The sequence below is a fragment of the Chrysochloris asiatica genome, unplaced genomic scaffold (genome assembly GCF_000296735.1).
Source record: "Chrysochloris asiatica unplaced genomic scaffold, ChrAsi1.0 scaffold00038, whole genome shotgun sequence".
Lineage (NCBI taxonomy): Eukaryota > Metazoa > Chordata > Mammalia > Afrosoricida > Chrysochloridae > Chrysochloris > Chrysochloris asiatica.
In genome coordinates this window covers 10,982,259-11,002,155 of record NW_006408556.1, presented here as the reverse complement: position 1 = coordinate 11,002,155, position 19,897 = coordinate 10,982,259, and the positions used below count along the sequence as shown (strand labels likewise).

The following is a 19,897-nucleotide window of genomic DNA, read 5'->3' as shown; positions in this document are numbered from 1 at the left end:
TTCATTGCAATGATGGCAATCCCCTGCATGCTTCATCATTCAACAGCATTTGCTTATATTCCCTCTGTTTTGTTTTGTTTTTGGATGTGCACCAAAACACTCAGGAATACACTGTCATTCAAACAGCAAAAGGACACACCCTTCAAGCCTGCCTCCCAGTTGCCAGCACATATCTCCTCTCCCTCCATGAGTCTAGAGTCCTCAGCTGCTCCGTCTCTCCACATCATCATCTCTGCCTCTATCTCTGGTGTCGCTGCTTCTCTGGGTAGGGTCCCACAGTCCGCTCCCACTCTGCTCCCTTGATGGTCCCAGGGTCCTCCACTTGGGACTGTAAGATCAACTGCTCACCTGTTTTTGCTACAAAACTTCTACCTTTACAGTTGCTACAATCACAATTAATCATGATAATAATTACTCACTATTGAATCATGAGAGTCTTGTCCCCATCTCTTTTCACCAGACCCATCTAGACAGGATGAAAACCACACAGTGGGGATTCTACCTCCCCCACCCCCTGCACACTCTGAATCTAAACTCCTTCTTGAAAACTTGTAAGCCAGTCACTTCGTGCCTTTACAGCACCCCCCACCCACACTGTCTAAGTTGCCCATCCCTATCAACCCTGTGTACAGAGGGGATGGGAATGATCCTTGCTGTAAAGATTATTTCCCTCTTGGTTGATATTTTAAGCTACTACATCCATAAGTATAGGTCAAGTTCATCAGATTGTAGCCATTTATACTTGTTTTTTAAGAAATACTTTTACATGCTGCTCCCTGGAGGATCTACAACCCCAGAAATCCTATACAGGATTATTATGAGTCAGAGCCAACTCTATGGCACAGAACCACAGCAACAACATGGTTCCCAAAATGTGTGACATGTGGGCACTCAGTCTGTAGGACTTGGAGAAATTTGGGGAGTTTGCTAAAATTATTCTATGGCTTGAGATTCAGTGCCTGGGGAGAGAGAGAGATGTACCACCCCCGTCTTCTAAGCTGATGGTGATGAGGGTGAAGGCACACCAGCCTTTCTGAGCCCCCAGAGACCTCTGGGAATGACCAAACAGGGGCCATAAAATGAGGCCATGTCAGCCTAAAGATGGATTCAAGATCCCTGTGTGGGCAAAGGCGAGCCAGTGATGCCCTGTCCACTATGCTGAAGCAGTGTTATACCTGGATTGTACTCCTGAGGCAGAGATGAGAGAAGTCATGGAGAACATATGGGTTAGAGGTCCTTGTAGGGGACAAGATGTGGCAACATGGTCCTGGATCACTTTCGGCCGGGGGGGGGGGGGTTGGCGAACAGAAAACTGTGAGTTTTTGGATGTGAGCCCCTCCTTGCTGAGTCCCTCCCCTTTGTTGCCCTCACCTGTAGCATGGGTCTGAGTGCTTTCCAAAGTGCCTTCTGGTTTAAATATTGGATCCTTTGATTTATGAGTCCGTAAGTCTGCCTTAGAGCAAAAGTGCATTCTCTGAGCCATCACAGACCTACAAAGACTTGGCTGGGGTCCTCTGGTCTTCTGCTTATCCTGTTCACCTGCCAGACAGCACTGCCGATGCTCCCCCCGCTTGTGTTCTCGGGCTGCTCATTAACCTTCCCCAAATTCACTGAGTGCTACAGATTTTGGGATGACTACCATCCCAAATCTACCACATGCATGCACTTCTACATACTCACACACACTTGCACATGTACACACACTCCCACATATTCACTCACTTACTCACACACATGATCTCCTATATACTCACATACGTCCACACACACTTCTACATACTCACTCCCACATGTATACATACACACACCCCTACACAGTCACATACACTACACACATATACACTTACCCATACCCCTACATACTCACACACTCTCACATACAATCACTCACATGTACACACTCTCCTACAGTTACACACACACTCACACACATGTACACATGCATCCACTCCTACATACATAGTCTTTATACACTCATATGCATGTATACATACACATTCCTACACACTCACACACATGTACACATACACATAAACCTACATAATCATACATTCACACACATACACACACTCCTACATATTCATACTCTGTCACATATAGTCACACACATGCACACATATACACTGCTACATACTCTCACACCACACATGCATGTACACACACTCCTACATACTCACATATTCTCACATACAACCACATTCATATACACATACAAATCCCTACATACTCAATACTCTCCCATATAGTCATATACATATACACATACATACTCCTATATATGCCTAAATGCTCTCACATACACTCATATACATGTATGCATACATATGCTTATATACACACATGCATGTACACATACACTCCTGCATATTCACACTGTCTCAAATACATTCAGACACATGCACACACACATTCTCATGAACATACTTTCATATACATATGCACACATGTACACACTCTTACATACACATCTATACATGGTCACAATCACACTCATCACACTCATGTATGCATGCAATGCTCTTACATACATACACACTCACATATGCTTACACACATGTGCACACACACTCTCACACAGTTACGATTGCTCACATGTGCACATACATGTACTCCTGCATACTCACATATACTGCAGGATAGTGAATTGCCTCATATGGCCCTTCTAGCCATAGTCTTTGTAACGCCCACTAAATGATGGGGTAACATTATGTAAATACTAGGTGTTTGTGACCCACCAAGGGGATTGGATAACTTGCTTGTAAATAAGGAACATGACTTTGTGGTGTGTGTGTGTGTGTGTGTGTGTGTGTGTGTGTGTGTGTGGTGGTGGTGGTGGTGGTAATGTAAAAAAAAAAAAAAAAAAGCATGGAATCTTAACATGGGATCTGGTCAGTTTTGCCATCCGCTAGGCTTAAACCCACCAGCTGCTCCTCAGTGGCACTTAATAGCAACAGGCACAAAAGGATCATCCCAGAGGCAGGAAGGGGTATCTCGCTACTATGAAGGAAGCAGAACTAGGACTGGAGCACACCTTTTGGAGCAGAGATGCCTGCACTGAGCTTCCATGATCTAGTAGACAGATCTGTGGTACCAGTGACCGAGACAGATGGCAAGAAACAGAAGCACAGAGGCACCGGAACCAGGAGACCAGCCGGAGACAGAGCAAGAAAGCTGGTGGAGTGAGGGACCTCCCAGGCACTGAATCTGGGGACCTAGGTTTGCCAATCTACAGAATTAGAGCTGAGTGCCTTTGGACTGAAGCTTACTGGCAGAGTGGGGTGCCTTTGGGCATTTATCAGCTCCACTAAAAGACATTTGTAGCACTTGCTTGAGCAGGGCAGGGGGCTGAAAGGCCAAAGGCTGGAGAGAGCTGTGTCTGAGAGCATGGCTGAGAAGAGGCTGTTCTGGTCTCCTGACTGAAGAACTATATCATGAGCATTCCTGATCCTGAATTGTGCTGCTGTAGAATCAGCAGTTCAAACCTACCAGAAGTTCCTCGGAAACCCTATGCAGGGTCCTTATGAATTGGAACTGAAGCCACAGCACTTAACAACAATGACAACATACAGACTTACATATATTTCAATGCACATACACATGGTCCCACATACCCATATTTACACTCTATACTTGCACACATGCACACACATGCAAGTGCAACACATGCATGCATATACTCATACATGCATACACACCCATGTATGCACACCCACATTTCCATCCATACATCGCATATCCGAGTGTGCACACCTCCATGTGCGTGTACACATACTCACACGCACACTCACATCCTCACACACATACACATACTTTCACACACATAAGTACACATTCCCACATGCTCACTTACACACACACACACATACACTCCTTTCGTCCACTGTCTTGGCTTCTCCTTCAAATACACGGGTAGTACCACCCTGCCCTTGTGGAACACTGTCCACTTTATACAGAGTGTTTCTATACGTGGTCTCCTGTGATTCCCACAGCTCTCTGAGCTGGGGAGGGATCCCATGGTCACCGGCTCTCTCTGGTCCCCACCATGTGGTCATGCAGTCATGGTCTGGATGAGGAAGCAGCAGAGGCAGGATGAGTACTCTAGACTTTAGACTCTGCCTGTCCCAGCAGACTACTCACTGCCTTTGCTCTGGAGAACAACCTGCAGACAGCGAAGGTAGGCTTTGCCCCTGTTTTGAAGATGGGGAGCTGAGGGATAGGGAAATTCAGATACTAGGATGACAGAGCAGGAATGGGGACCCACATCTGAACCCTATGCACCCTTTCTGCTGAGCTGTGTGCACTCCAGGGCCTGTTAGCTCATCATTCCTTCTGCTGGGGGCTTTTGTTCATATCAGATATCAAGCGATTGAGAAGTGCCGTCCTAGGTCTGCCCCAGGGTTGATGCCACCTCAATCCTTCCTCCTTTGCAGTGAGGCAGAGTGTGGGGAAGGACTGGGCTGCCTCTGCACTTACAGAGTTGTTGTTTCCAGAATGCTTGCTTATGAACTTGTCTCTACTCTTGGCAGCCTTTACCATAGTCCCAGTCCACCCCACCTCTTGAGGTTATGACCCCATGTGAGGCTTCCTTCTGTTTGTTCTCATGTGTGCTTCCACACCTTTCAGGCTTAAACATCTGTGGTTCTAACTGGGCAGTGATTGACAACCAAGCGCAGGTTACTCATCCTGTTAATGAGTTGATGGCCAGCAGTCCTAATTTATCCAGTTGAATTCAACAAGCATTTCTTGAGCACTTACAGTGTGTTACCCGGAAGACCAGATTCACGACGGTCCACCATCTCCTCAGTCTTGTCTGTGGACTCCAGACTTGATGGAATTGGAACTGGTGGGATGGGAGTCTCCAGTTCTAACTTCTATCTAGTGCTGTCCCTCTCTGCAGTCTTGGGCTTCTGCTGCTGTGTGTGAGGGGTGTATGGTATCCACTGTCCAAAGCTCAGTTCAAAGTCACATAAGATTAATGGCTTTCCGTGAACCTAGTGGTGGAATGATGATGTTGGTGGTGGTGGCGAAGATCACTTAATAAACGGGCTCTCAAGCCTCTTCCCCAGCCATCCATCCTCACTAACCTGACGTTCTACTTTGTCACCCTAATAGAACCTGATGGGATGCAGGGATTTGAGGACATGGTCCTAACTTAGGGTGCAAATGTTTCTAAATAAGCCATTTCATTTTCCTCCTGGCCTGTGTATGCATCATGGGAAATGGATTGAGGGGAACTGAGGAGAGAAAGACATAATCTTGGGCCCTGTATCCAATGACAATGAAGACATCACATTAGGGAGAGGGCAGTTGCCCAGGCCCCCAGAGAGGCAGGAAGCTGGCTCTGGGACTGCTGGTAGGGGCGGAACACCGTGTTTGCAAGAGGACAAGGCAAAGTCCTTGTGCTTGAGACGTCTTCATCTGATGGATAAAGGCCCCTTCATTGTCCTTGGGAAATTTGGATTTTGATGAGAAGAGCAAGGCAGAAAAGCAAGGCGCATTCTTAAGGAAGGCTTGGCACTAATATATGTGGGCGCAGCATCAGGGGGCCCCCATTACTAGGACTTAACTGTGTTCTATTTGACTTGTGTGAACTTGAGCAAGTCACGCTTTCTGTACCTTGATTTCCTCATCTGAAAAATGGAGGCAAAAGTAATCCCCACTTCATAGAGTTGTTATGAGAATTAAATGAATTATTGTATATAAAGTGTTAGGAACAGTGTTCAGAACTTACCCGGTTGCTGGGAATTTGATTCCGACTCATGGCGACCCATGTGTTATATAGTAATGCCCTCCACGGGGTTTTCCAATCTCTACAAAAGCAGACTGCCATTCCTTTCTTCTGCTGCACCACTGGGTGAGTTTGAACTGCTAACCTTTAAGCTAGCAGATGAGCGCAAACAACTATTTGTGCTGAACATCTTAAGTGCTGTAAAGTTGGTTCTGACTCATAGCAACCCTGTATTTTGTGTTCTGAGGCATGATTGGTAGATTTGAACTGCTGACTTTGTAGTTAACAGTCCAGTGCTTATCCTATAGCACCACACCAGGAATCCAGCCCAGAACATAGTGAACACCAAATAAGTATGTTGTTGTTTGCTGTTAAATGTCATCAAGTCGGTTCTGTCTGACTCATAGCGACCCTGTATAGGGTTTCCAGGGAGTGGCTACCGATCTTATGGTTAGCAGTCCAGTGCTTATCCTACAGCACCACACCTGGAATCCCTGAGCTATTATTATCATTATTAATTAGTATTAGGATTTAGTAGTAGTAGAAATAGTAGTGTATTTTTCTAAGTGTGGAGAACCACCGTGGATTCACTTAGCTGATACTTGTAAAAAACTTGTAATGCAGCTTGGAGGATTTCATAATTCTCCCTATACAATCCCTACCAGATACACAGGACAGGCGTTATGATTATATACATTTACATGAGGGGAAACTGAGGCACAGAGGCTGACATAGAGTTCTTGGTCCACTTGGATTTTTCAGTGCACCTCGTAGCCATGCTGCGATTCAGCTAAGGGAGGAGGGGAGGATGGGGGTGGAGAGTTTTGGGTGAACAAAACTGGACCTCTGAGCTGAGACGTAGTGATGGGATCAGCTGACTGGGAGAATGTGTGGAAGGAAGTTCACATTCCATTCCAGGTGTGCGTGACTCGGCTGGGTCTACACAGCATGAGGGAAAGCAGGCTGTGTCTACACGGCACAGCAGATGAAAGATGGATAGTCAGTGTGGGGGTCTCAAGAACCAGGAACAAATAGACCTGTTGCTGTTGATTCCAACTTACGACAGCCCATGTGTGTTAGACTAGAACCATGTTTCATACTGTTTTCAGTGGCTGATGTTTTAGAAGTAGATGATCAGGACTTTCTTCCAGGGTGCCTCTGAGTGGATTTGAATTGCCAGCCTTTTGGGTTGCATGCTTATTTGACCCTTTTGAAATCATCATGTCCTGAGATTGGGGGAGGGAAGAGGGAGGTATGGGACGGTCCTGGGGGTGATAAGGGGGGAGGGGTGAAAGAATAGGCTAGGAACTGGATTCAGGAACCTTCTATCGAGGATGGAGTCCTGGTGTGGTGCTGTGGGCTAGTGGGCCAATTCCCTGGAATGCAAAGTGAGTTTGAACTACAAGGTCGGCAGTTCAAGCTCACCAGCTGCTCCTTGCAAAACTTATACAGAGTCACTATGGGTCGGAACTGACTCCACGGCACTTAACAACAATAACTATCAAGGATGGAGGCACCTGACTCAGCCTGGTGCATTATGTGGGGAGAGGACCAGAGAATGCCACAATTGCTGCCCCTTTCCTCCCACCCTTCTCCTGGGGCTGCTCCTGGTGGCGGTAAGAAGGCTGTCCTGGATCATTTCGTTTGTTCTGCAGGAGCCAGAAAGCATTTGGGGCAAGAACGGAACCTAGAACCTAGGACACAGGGGTGGATAGTGAAGCCCTCCAGCAGCAGGTAGAAACCAGCCCACGGGCTGTCAGTCATTCTGTCGGGACGGTGGAGTCAATGTCTAGGGCAGTGACAGGAGATGGTATGAAGCCACAGGAAGAGCCAGGGATGCAGTGAAAGCCAGCTTGGGAAGCAGCAAAAGCCCCTGGAGGAAAGCTGGGGAGGGGGCCTAACTGGAGTCCCGCACCAAGTCTGGGGCTGGAATCCCAGGAAGCCCCAGTCCAATCCTGTTCCCCAGTGAGGGAGAAGTAAATGCCCTAAGCTCATTTCCAGGGCTACGTGATCAGCCTGCTCCATAAATTGCAGGCACGTCATAGGGAGACCACAGGTACCAGTAGCTTCAGGAGAAACTCAGAGAGAGCCAGGGAGCTTGGCTGGATTACAGGGGAGGTCACTGGGAGCTCTGGGGGCTGGTCTGGTTGGAGAGGTGAGTTATCTGACCTCTTGCTATTCTACAACGCTGAACTGATATTTACTGTATATTGGTTTTTAAATTACTGTACAGCATTGATTCCCTGCTCTTTAAGTTCTGCCCTTTCTCTCTGTCTCCATCCACCGGCCTTTCTCTGCCTCTCCATCTCTTTTCCATCTGTGTTGTCTCTCTGTCTCTCAATTCAGTTTTTAATGCAGAGCCTAACCTGTATCATGTTACCCTCTAGGATTATGATGATATTGTTATATTTATTAGAGTGCACACTATCGTCCTCCCTCCCATGCCCACTTTAAAAAATTAGAGCCCAAGCCATGTTTCTCTTCTTCTACCATCATTGAAGTAAGGAAGGAAGGGGGAAGGAAGTTTAAAGGTGAGGACCCTGAAGTTCAGAGGCTAATAGAATGGCTACATTATGTGTGGATTCAGTTTTGTTATGTTACTGTGGCTTTTGTGTGCCACGGAGTCGATTCCAATTCATTACAACCCTACAGAACAAGTAGAACTGGTCCATAAGGTTTCTGAGGCTGTAATCTTTATGGAAGCAGGCTGCCATAGCATTCTCTTACTGAGCGGCGGGTGGATTTGAACCACAGTTAGCAGCCTAGCACTTTAACCACTGCATCACCAAGGCATCTGCTATGTTGTTTAGTTATAGCACCTCGTGTCACATCACACCACACCCCTATAAGCATGACTACTGTGTACCGAAGGAGCAATGGCAGCCCCACGTTGAAGCACTAGGCTGCTGACTGATAGGTTGACAGTGTAAACCCAGTCAGCCACTCTCTGGAAGAAAGCCCTGAACAGCTGCTGTGTCAAGGAGACAGTCTAGAAAACCCTGTGGGGCAGTTCTGCTCTGTCACACGGGGTCATTGTGCGTGGAAATCAACTCGACGGACCCTAATAACAGCAACAACAACTGTGTATGGAAGCCTTCCCTTGGGCCCAGCACTGTTCCAGTGTAAGCTCTATGTGCCATTTTATTTGTATGATGGGCACTGTTATTAGTTCCAGAGTGGCTATGTAGCTAGTCCAAAGTCACACAGTTAGTAAGAGGTTGGCGCTTGGATTTGAATCTAAGCAGCCTGGCTCCTGATTTCACACTCATGCTGTCCTATGTTGTGTCCTCTAATTGAGGTGGACATGGGGGTAGGGTGGGGTGGGATGGAGAGTGTTATACTCACTCTCCTTTACTGGGTCTATAGAAGGAGGTTGCCATCCTGTGGCATTCTGCCCCACTCTCATGACTTCCTTTGTGCAATGACACTCCCCTTCAGGTTTTGGCTGCAGTCAGAGACTGTAACTTGGGGCCCAGACCCATCTATCTCAAACCCAGACCTGGCTCCCAGACACTCATCAAGGGAGCTGCGATCTAGCATGTGGAATATATGATTTGTGTGTTCTTATTCATAATTTAGATTCATTCTCTCATTTTGTTTCCCTACTACCTTTGCAAAATAGTGAAGTGGGTGTTTCTTTCATCTGTGCAGATGTAGGAACTGAAATGTAGGATAGCAAAATGGGATTAGCTCCAGGTCTCGAGTGACCAACTGTCCTGATTTGCCTGGAACTGAGGGGATTCCTGGGATGTAGGACTTTCAGTTTTAAAACTAGACAAATTCCAGACAAGCTGAGAAGAGTTGGTCACCCAGCTAGGTTACAAAGCAACTTCTAGTACTGCTATAACAGAAACATCCATAGTGGATAGCTTTAAGGAACAGAGTCATTCCCTCACAGTTTAGCGCTTTGCTGGTGTGAAGTGTCGTCGAGTTGGTTCCAACCCATAGTGACCTTATATAGGGTATCCAAGGAGCAGCTGGTGAGCTTGAACCACCGATTTTGCAGTTCAAATGGCTTTGCAGTTTGGCACATTAACCCACAGTGCCACACCAGGACTCCTCGGTTTAGCTCTGGTGGTGGTGGTGGTATGCCATGGAGTCGGTTCTGATTCATACCGACCTTGCACAGGGTTTCCAAGGCTGTAAATCTTTATGGGAGCAGAAAGCCTCATCTTTCTCCCTCAGAACAGCTGGTAGTTTTGAACTGCTGACCTTGAGGTTCTTAGCCCGATTTGTAGCCACTACGCTACCAGAGCTCCTTGGTTTAGCTCTAAGGAAGGCTTTTTCTCTCTGTTGGCTCTGAGCGAAGGTCTTTGTCTCCTTCCAACATTTGTGGACCTGGTGTTTCTTGGCAATCTCTATGTGTCTTAGCATCACTTTTCCCCTGGTTCTAGAAGGTTCTGAGGACCTTGGGTCTGAGAACACGCTCTACTTTTGGCTCTTCTTTCTTGATGGCACTGAGGTTCCTCTATCTTTGCTCATTTGGAATTGACTCAAGATACAACTCAATTCTATCTATGAGTAGATTGTGTCCCACCTACCTGTCTCTAAACCTGCTCCATGAACATCATAGAGATTAGGACTGACAACATGTAGGATAATTATATCAGATTATAAAATGGAGGATAATTACAGAACACAGATAAGCATGGCCTAATCAAGTGAACATATATTTTGGGGACACAGTTCTAGCCACGACAGTGGCTGAGTCAGGATTGGGATGAAGTTGAGTCTGACTCTAGCTATCATTCATGTCTGTTGCCATCACTCTCAGGGACCCAGGGTATGTGGGTGCCTGTGTTAGCTGTTCACATTCACTGAGCCCTGGCAGGCTTGAGAAACACTAGACTGTGAATCACAAGGTCAGTGATTCAAGTCTACCAGCTCCTTCACAGGAGAAAGATAAGACTTTTGCTTCTGTAAAGATTTATAGCCTGAGAAACCCAGTTGCTGTTGTTAAGTACTGTGGAGTCGGTTCCGACTCATAGCGACACTGTACAGGGTTTCCGAGGCTGTAAATCTTGATGGGAGCAGAAAGCCTCATCTTTCACCCACGGAACAGCTGGTAGTTTCAAACGGCTGACCTTGCAGTTCACAGCCCTCTTTGTACCCACTACACTACCAGAGTTCCTTGAGAAACCCAGTACAGGGTAGCTATGAGTTGGAACCAACTTAACAACAGCAGTAACAGTCCAAATTTTACTGATGAGAAAACCGAAACACAAGACGTAAGGCAACTTACTAAGGGTTACCCAGACAATAAGTGGCCAAGATGGGATTTGAACTCAGGCTATTTGGCACCAGAGTCCTATACTCCTAACCATTCTGCCACAAGACCCTGTCTCCTTTCCACATTCCCTCTACATGGTCTCCTTTCTTCATCATCACCTGGAGGATAGGCAGAAAACTGAAGCTCAGAGAGGCCAAGTTATTTAGCTAAAGTCACACAGCTTGCAAGTGACAAAGGCAGGATTGGGTTGTGTGAGGGTTTCTCAGTCAATGCTTCTGATTGCTGTTTCCTTATCTGATCAATAGGCAGGTACTCCTGCTTAAACCCACAAGAGGGTGTAAGGTCTCCGTCATCACTAGGTCAGGTATTCACCGGGAGGAACTGTGTTCCTGAGGAAACAGAGGCACAGAGAGTTTCATTTGATCCCATTGTCTTTCCCAGAGCAGAAGGAGGAAGTCCCTTGAGGCTGAATGAATTTGCCTGCTGGCTTCATGTTGTGCTGACCAATGGGAGTGCACCAGCTCCACCACAGATTCTCTGAGGATGTCCCTGGTAACACAATGGTTAGGTGGTCTGCAACTAGCTGAAAGATGGGTGGTTTGAACCTACCCAGTGGCTCTGGGGAAGAAAGACACATTCTTCCACTCTAGCAAAGATTGTAATTGTTGTTGTTAAGTGCTGTTGAGTCGATTCTGACCCATAGTGACCCTGCATAGGGTTTCCAAGGAGCAGCTGGTGAGCTTAAACCACTGGTCTTGCAGTTCAAACGACTTTGCAGTCTGACACATTAGCCCACAGCGCCACACCAGGACTCCCGTGAAACGATTACAGTCAGGAAAACCCTGTGGGGCAGTTCTATGGCATCATGAATTGTTATGAGTCAAAACTGGCTGGACAACACCCAACAATCAGAACAGCATCTCCTCTGACCAGCTGGGGGATAAATGCAGTACAGGCTGCATTTTCCCGCTCAGAGAGCAAAGGCTCTATTAACACCAGGCTTACTTCTGAGACAACTGAATCAAGACCTGGGAAGGACAGTGACAAGAGTTTATCAATTATGAATGATGTTCAGGAAAGTGGTCTTGGCCCCAGGGTCCATAAAAGCCTGCTGGGAAGGGGTGACTTATGGGTTTCTTCCTCTGCGAAGGGGTCACCTGCCCATCAGGCTACTTTTTCTCTTTTGCTTCCAAATTGTTCTTAGCCGTCCACAGTTATGCTAAATCCATTCAGGATGAATCATGATCCCCATTTAGCAGGTCTGGAAACTGAGGTGCAGCGTGGGTTTGTGAATTGTTCAAGAGCTCACTCATAAAGTGACTCAGGTCCCTAGGCTCCAACCAGGAAGCTCTCAGTATCATTTGTTCTGATTAAGCACCTACTTAAGAGTCCTGGTGTGGTGCTGTAGGATAAGCACTGGACTGCTAACCACAAGGTCAGCGGTTCAAACCTACTGGCCGCTCCTTGGAATCACAATGCGAGGTGGATATGAATGGAAACCGATTCAATGGCACTTAGCGACACAACAACAAGGAGTCCTTAGGGGCCCTGGTGGTACAGTTGTTAGAGCGCTTGGTTACTAACTGAAAGGTTGGTGGTTCAAACCCATCAGCCGCTGCTTTGCAGGAGACAGATATGACCATTCATTTCCATAAAGACTGGTTGTTATTAAGTGCTGTGGAGTCAGTTCTGACTCATAGCGATCCTTTATAAGGTTTCCAAGGAGTTGCTGGTGGGTTTGAACTGCCAACCTGTGGCTAGCAGTCCAGCACTTATCTTACACCAGCACACCAGGACAGCCTTGAAAGCCTTAGGGGCAGGCTCTCTTCTGTCCTGTGGGGTCACTGTGAGTTGGAACCCATGTGATGGCAGCAGGTTTGGTTTGGGTTTACCTGCCAGGGGGTCTTCTAAGTGCTTCATACTCAGTCACGTATTTAATCCCCACAACAGCCCTAGGACATAGGTAATAATTATAGTCACCACCATCTCTGTTGTTTATTGAGGAAATGGAGGCACAGAGAGTTTAAGTAACTTGTCCAGGGTCACACAGTAACTAAGTGGCAGAGCTGGGATTGGAACTCACTCTTGCTAGTACCAAAATGTGAAGCAGAACAGCTTTTCAAGATGAGGAGATGCAGAAGGGGGCCACTGCTGTTCCTGGGTGCACCTGCCTGTCTCCTTCTTCCCGAGAACCCAGGCTCCTCTGTCCTAGGGGCCAGGTGCTCTGGGTAGCATCAGCACTTCCAGACATGAATTCCTAAAAGAGCAGCCAAGACAGGCCAAAGCTACGATGTTTGGTGGAGAGAGCATTGGACTGGGAGTCAGAGACCTGAATGTCAGGCCTGGCTCGGCCAGAAACTTACCATTTGACCTGGGTGTCCACTGTGAATCTCACTTTCCTTCTCCTCTGCTTTCCTTTGATCAGGGTAGAGCTGGGTGTCAAGTGGTTTGGGGCCCCCTTGGTGGGGATGATGGCAGCAGTGGCAGGACCACACTGATCCCAGTGCCAGACCTGGCCCTGCCCTCACCATGAGGAATGCAGGGCAGCAGCCAGTGTCCCATTTACCTGCTAAACCCTTGGACTTATTAAAGCATTTGGTGCCACCAGGAACCTCAGGGCTCTGCGATTTCAGGCAGACTCTGGACTCTGGCTACCTCCCTTTCCATTGCCCTGTCTAGTGGGGTGTGCTGGGGTTGGGGAGGACAAGATATGCCTCCTGCAGATTATCTATAGTTCTAATGTTGTCAAGGTCAGCAGTTGGAAACTACCAGCTGTTCCGCGGGAGAAAGATGAGGCTCTCTGCTCCCGTAAAGATTTACAGCCTCGGAAACCCTGTACAGGGTCGCTATGAGTCGGAACCGACTCCACAGCACATAACAACAACAACAAATGTTGCTGCATGTTCTTCCATCAGAGGTGGGGGCATAGAGCCATGAGTGTGGGAAGAGGGGCTCTGTTGGGAGAAGGGTGTACCATCCCCTTCTTCTGGCCCAGGTCTGTGAAACCCCCAGATCTTAATCTGCAGATTAAGATTGAAAACTATAGCCTTCAGTATGGATTAAACGCCAACAAAAAGAAAACAAAAATCCTCACACCTGGGCCAATAGGCAATATCATGATAATAGAGAAAAGGATTTCATTTAACTTGGATCTATAATCAATGCCCATGGAAGCAACCATCAAGAAATTAAACATGTTACACTGGACATATCTGCTGCAAAAGATCTTTTTAAAGTGTTAAAGGGGGGAAAAAAAAAATACTTGGTGAATAAAAAATATAATTGAAAGAAAAAAAAAAAGTGCCTTGGTATTTCCAATCACCTCATATGTTTGTGAAAGCTGGACAATGAATAAGAAACATGGAATAAAATTCCATGCCTTTGAGTTATGGTGTTGGTGAAGAATATTGAATATACTTCTGGATGGCCAGAAGAATGAACGAATCTGCCAGAATGTTCCTTAGAAGTGAGGATGGTAACACGTCATCTCTCATACTTGACTCCAACGTATGAGAGATGGATTGACACAGTGTCTGCAACAATTGGCTCAAACATAGTAACAATTATGAGGACAGTAAAGGACCAAGCAGTGTTCCATTCTGTTGTACATAGGGTCACTCTGAGTTGGAATCAACTCAAAGGCACCTAACAACAACATGGAAGAGAAAGTGGGCAGAAGGACCTCTCCTAGTGTCTTCTCTTAGAAATCCTGCACGGTGCTGAGTCTAACCAGCCTAGTGAGCCTCCGTGCAATTCCCCTGCAGGTAAGAGGTGCTGGACCACTTAGACTCAGTCCTCACCCTTAAGATGCTCCCAGTCTGATCGGGGAGGCTGACAAGTAATTAAATGATTATTTTACTAGGTGGGAAATCCAGGAAAGCTTCCAACCAAAAAGCCAAACCAACCCCACTGCCAACCAATAGATTTTTATTCAGAGTGACCCTATACAGGCTTTCTGAGACTGTGAATCTTAATGGGAGCAGCCAGCCTCATCTTTCTCCTGTGGAGTGACTGATGGGCTTGAACCACTGACCTTACAGTTAGCAGCCCCATGCCTAACCCACAGCACCACCAGGCCTCCTGCTGCCCGTTCATCTCCATAAATGACTGTAGCAGCCTTCTGGACAGTCTCCTGAACTCCCTAGATTGCTCAAATCTACCTCAAACTCAGTGTAGATGTTTGCTTAAGATTTCCCACTGAACTCAGGATAAAATCTCAACTGGCCCTGCCAGCTTCGTTGCCTTATGTGTGTGTCATTTGCTTCCCACTTCTCCATGCTGGACGCCCACAGTTCCTGGAATCTACCATGCTCTTCCCATCCTCTGGGTCTCTGTATTTGCTGCCCTCTCTACCTGGGCTTGAAGTTGTCAAGGACTTCATTCATTTCAGATCAACTATCAACACTCATGGAAGCAGCAGTTAAGAAATCAGATGACGTATTGCAGTAGGCAAATTTGCTGCACAAGACCTTTTTAAAGTGTTGAGGAGCAAAGATGTCAGCTTGAGGACTAAGGTGCACCTGACCCAAGCCATGGTATTTTCAATAACCTCATATGCATGTGAAAGCTGGACAGTGAATAAGGAAGATCGTAGAAGAATTGATGCTTTTGAGTTATGGTGTTGGAGGAGAATATTGAAAATACCATGGAAGAAGTGCAGCCAGAGTGCTCCTTGGAGGCCAGGATGGCCAAACTTCGTCTCTCATACTTCAGACAAATTATCAGGAGGAACCAGTCCCTGGAGAAGGATATCGTGTTTGGTAAGGTGGAGGGTCAGAGAAAAAGAGGAAGACCCCCCAACGAGATGGATTGGTCAAGTAGCAGCATCAACGGACTCAAGCGTGGCAACAATTAATTATGAGGTTGGCCCAGGATCAGGTAGTGTTTCATTCTGTTGTGCATAGGGTCGCTATGAGTCGGTACCGGCTTGCTGGCACCTAACAACAACAACAACCTGGCCTCCTGAATGGCACTGTAGAATCAGCACTGAACTAAAAACCATGAGATCAGCAGTTCAAACCTACGAGCTCCTCCTTAGAAATGCTATACAGGTTCAGTAAGGGTCGGAACAGACTAGGCTGCACTTGACAACAACAACCTGGAGCAAGTGTCCCCCAATCTGATTGGCTGGTGTTCTGTGGAAAGCCTGCCACCTCATCCAGCATTAGCCCCCTTGCTGCTGTCTCTCAGAGGAGCTGTTTTTACACAATCTGGTGACATGGTTGGTTAAGCATTGGGCTGCTAACTGGCTGTTTAAACCCACAAGCCACTCCTTGGGAGAAAGAAGAGGCTGTCTCCTGTAAAGATTGGCAGTCTTGGAAACCATAGGGAGCAGTTCGGGTCACAGTAAGTCAGAATCCACTCATAGCAGTGGTTCTAGATTCTGCATTTGTTTTTTTGCTCATTGCTTTTCTCTTGTAGCTTATGAGTGCTGGGAGGGCAGGGAAGAGGCAGGGTGGTCCTCAGATGGTCTGAGTGCAAATCCAGGCTCCATGTCTTATCAGCTGTGGACTCTGGCCCACTCATTTCACCTTACTGTGCCCCAGTTCCCCGCTGTATCAAAAGGGGGGATCATAGCACATGCTTCGTAGAGGTGATGTGTGGGTTAAGCAAGTTAATGTACGTAAAGCACTTAGAAGAGTGCCTGGTGTATGCCAAGCACTCAATAAATGTTAGCTATCATTTGTATTTTTATATCTAGTGCTTAGTGTAGTGGCCGACTCAATAAATATTTAACGATCGGAAGAGACACCTGAGCAGAATCTTCCAGGGAGGGCAGTGGTTGGTTCCCAGCCCTGCCTGCCCCTCAGAATCACCTGGAGAGTTTGAACACTCTGCTACCCAGTCAGGGTTGAAAACCAGGGATGTGGATTTGTGGGGAGGCAGCACCTAGACCTTGCTTCTGTGAAGTCCTGGATGGAGGGAAGAAGACTTGAATGGGGCCAGGAAAGAGGCCAGTGCCAAGGACAAATGGCAGCACAGGGAAGCTGGGGGCCAAGCCAGGGAAAACCTTGTGTATCATGCTAAGGAGCTTAGACTCGGTGGGAATTTGGTAGGGAGACTTGAAGCCTTTTAAGCTGGGGATGACATGGTCCGATTTGCCTTTAAGGAGATTGGCCTGAGTGGAGGGGTGGAGGATGGATTACTGGGAGTGAAATTGAAGGCATGGGGATCAGAGTGCAGAAATCCTTCTCCATCTCCAGAAGGCTCAGGGCCAGGTGAGTTGCTGGTCCAGTTTAATTCCTTCATCCTCCTTGGCATGTCTGGACAGTGAAATCTGTCCAGTGCCACTTCCCCCCCATCCCCAAGGGCAATCCCACCCTGCATCACTCTAGGCTGATGTAACCTCATCTGGTTCTGACCACAGGCTCTAGACTTGTCTACCTCATCCACTTTGAATTACTCTCACCGAGAGGCTGCCATCCTTGGACCTTTCTCCCAGTGGCAGCTTGAGTATTTTCTCAATCTTCCCCTGTCACCTGGTTCACAGGTGGGGCCATGCTTCCTGACTCACAACATCTTTGATGCCAAGTTATTTCCCTCTAATTGTTCCGCTGTTGTACACATGGGTGTGGGTCTCAGAGTTGTCTTTAGAAATCAGGGCTCTTGACAAAGTGGCCCGTGGTTTTCTCAATGGATGGCACTCCATGCTAGCTCTGTGACATATTATTTGGCTGTGTGATCTTGGGCAAGTCATTTGACATTCTTGTGCCTTAGTTTATTTGTCAAATGGGGATGAAATGCCACATAAAACTGCCAAATTCTAACTCAGAGACAGTTCAGTGCCATCAGCAGTGGTCATGGACTTGGATTGGACATCCAAATCAGAGGACATGAGGGGCTTAGGTTGAACCCCATGTTTCTTAGCAGCAGAGAAGTATTCGGGACGGGATATTGGACATGCACTGCATCTACATCCCATGGGAAGGCCAGAGGCCACCCCCACACACAGACTTTCGGGTCCACCCACATGGGACACATGGACTGCTGTTTGCTTAAGGGCTGTGATGTGTGTAAGTCCCCGTGGTGCTGAGAAGCCGAAGCCTCAATTTCCCACCATCTTTATGCTATTCTCGAGATGGAGACCTCAGGCCAACATGTACCTCACAGCTCTCCTGGCCCAAGGATCAGGGATTTTCCATTAAACAAGCAGACACTAAGGTGGGTTCACACGGGAGACAGGCCTGAGGTGGTTTTCCCAGGGCGAGTAGGCCATCTCTGCCCAGAGTCAGCCCCTGACTCAGTGTTAAGTTATCTGTACATACAACATTTTGCCTGTAAGGAGGATAGACAGACAGTAGGCTGCTGCCAACCAATCATGGCAAACTTGGATTTATAATAAATTGAGAAGAGAAGGTAGGAAAACAAGCGATAGATGACCAGAATCTTGGTGTTACATGTTCAGGGTAAACTGGTCAGTTGGAGCTGGTAAGGGAGTGGTTAGGCTTGGGTACTTCTGATTCCGAGCAGGCAGTCTAAGAGCTTCAGAGAAGGCAACGTTGCTTGCTTACAGATTTTCCAGAAGATCCTCGGTCATTTCCCTCTGGAGTTCAGTCTCTGTGAGAGGTCTGCCAATGCTACTTAACCGGCACCTCCACTTTAGTTAGGGGGAGGCCTGTCTGCATCGTTCCCACATCAGAACACCTCAATGCAGGGATTAACTGAGTAAATAGCTGTGAAGTCTGCACACAGAGTCTGGCCCACAGTAGATGTTCCATCATTCTTGATACTTTTATTCTTTCCCTCACGTGGGTTCCATTTCTGCCTCCTCTTTGTTCCATTGCCTGGCACCCAGTGTCTCTTCCGGAGCTAGTATTCACAAGGGAGAGGAAGAAGATGGGGGGCCCTTAAAGGAAACCAAGAACAAAGACAATTTCAGAATATTGGGGGATATGGGTTGAATCGTGTCACCCCAAAATATGTGTTGGAATCCTAACTGCTGTAATCCCATTTGAGGATAGGGATCCCTCTGTTCTGCTAAGGAAGCCATGTCTGTGTGGGGTGGGTCCTAAAGTTAATCACTTCTGAATTCTAAAAAGCAACAGTTGTTGGTAAGTGCCAACTCATAGTGACCTGTAGGTCTCTGAGGAGCAGCTGGTGGGATTGAACTGCTGACCTTGTGGTTAGTAGTCCAGATGGGGGAAGACAGATGCCATGTGAAGACCCCCAAGGATCCTGGGAGCACAGAGGCTGCAGAAGTGGTGACACGGATCTCCCCTGAAGTCCCTGAATTTTGACTGCTCACCTCCTGAACTGTGAAAAAATAAATGTTTGTTTTGTAAAGCCTCCCGTTTGTGATATTCCTCTTACCACAGCGCAAAGAAACTAAGACCATGAGTTTTAAGCAATAAGGTGGACAGGTTGTACCCTTAGGGGATGGGTTTGAGAGAGGTAAGCTATCTTTTTGTTACTTCTTTGAGCCATACCAGCTTTAATCACCCCCATCCACAACATCATCCTATTGGCTGGGATCAGGCTGTGCCCACCATTTGTGTTTTTTTCTCTCAGCTTAGTAGGATGGCTGGAAGTCCAGAGAAAGGTGCCCTGCGCTTTCCCTAGGCCAGCCCAGGGCGAAGGGTCCTGGTAACAGGTGGCTGTTCCCTTCTTCAATGGCTCCTCTTTCCACTGTTTTTTTCTCCAGAAGGCTAGTGGGTAAAGGGGTGCTGGGGAGCTCAGAGGTCTAGCTGAACCAGTGGCTGGCAGTGTGACCTTTATCAGGTGTCTCCTCTCAGACCCTCATCTTTCCTCATTTTTTTAAATAGAGGGGAGGAGATAGGGATACGATTCGTATGATTCAATAGTGAGCAGTTGTTATCATGACTAATTGAGGTTGTCACAATAGTAAAGGTAGAAGTTTTGTAACAAAAATGGGGGAGTAGTTAATCTTACAGTCCAGAAACAGAGGACTCTAGGACCATCAAGAGAGAAGAGCATGAGTG

The 19,897-nt window shown here is 47.2% G+C and overlaps 1 protein-coding gene across 1 annotated transcript in view; it reads left to right on the top strand.

Moving 5' to 3' along the window:
- The window catches only part of LRFN2 (leucine rich repeat and fibronectin type III domain containing 2), a 291,027-nt gene that overhangs the window by 16,595 nt on the left and 254,535 nt on the right, over positions 1–19,897 (top strand). The window contains exon 2 of the mRNA XM_006860434.1: positions 17,797–17,804. The gene's annotated coding sequence lies outside the window, so the exon portion shown is untranslated. The remainder of the gene's footprint in view (positions 1–17,796; positions 17,805–19,897) is intronic.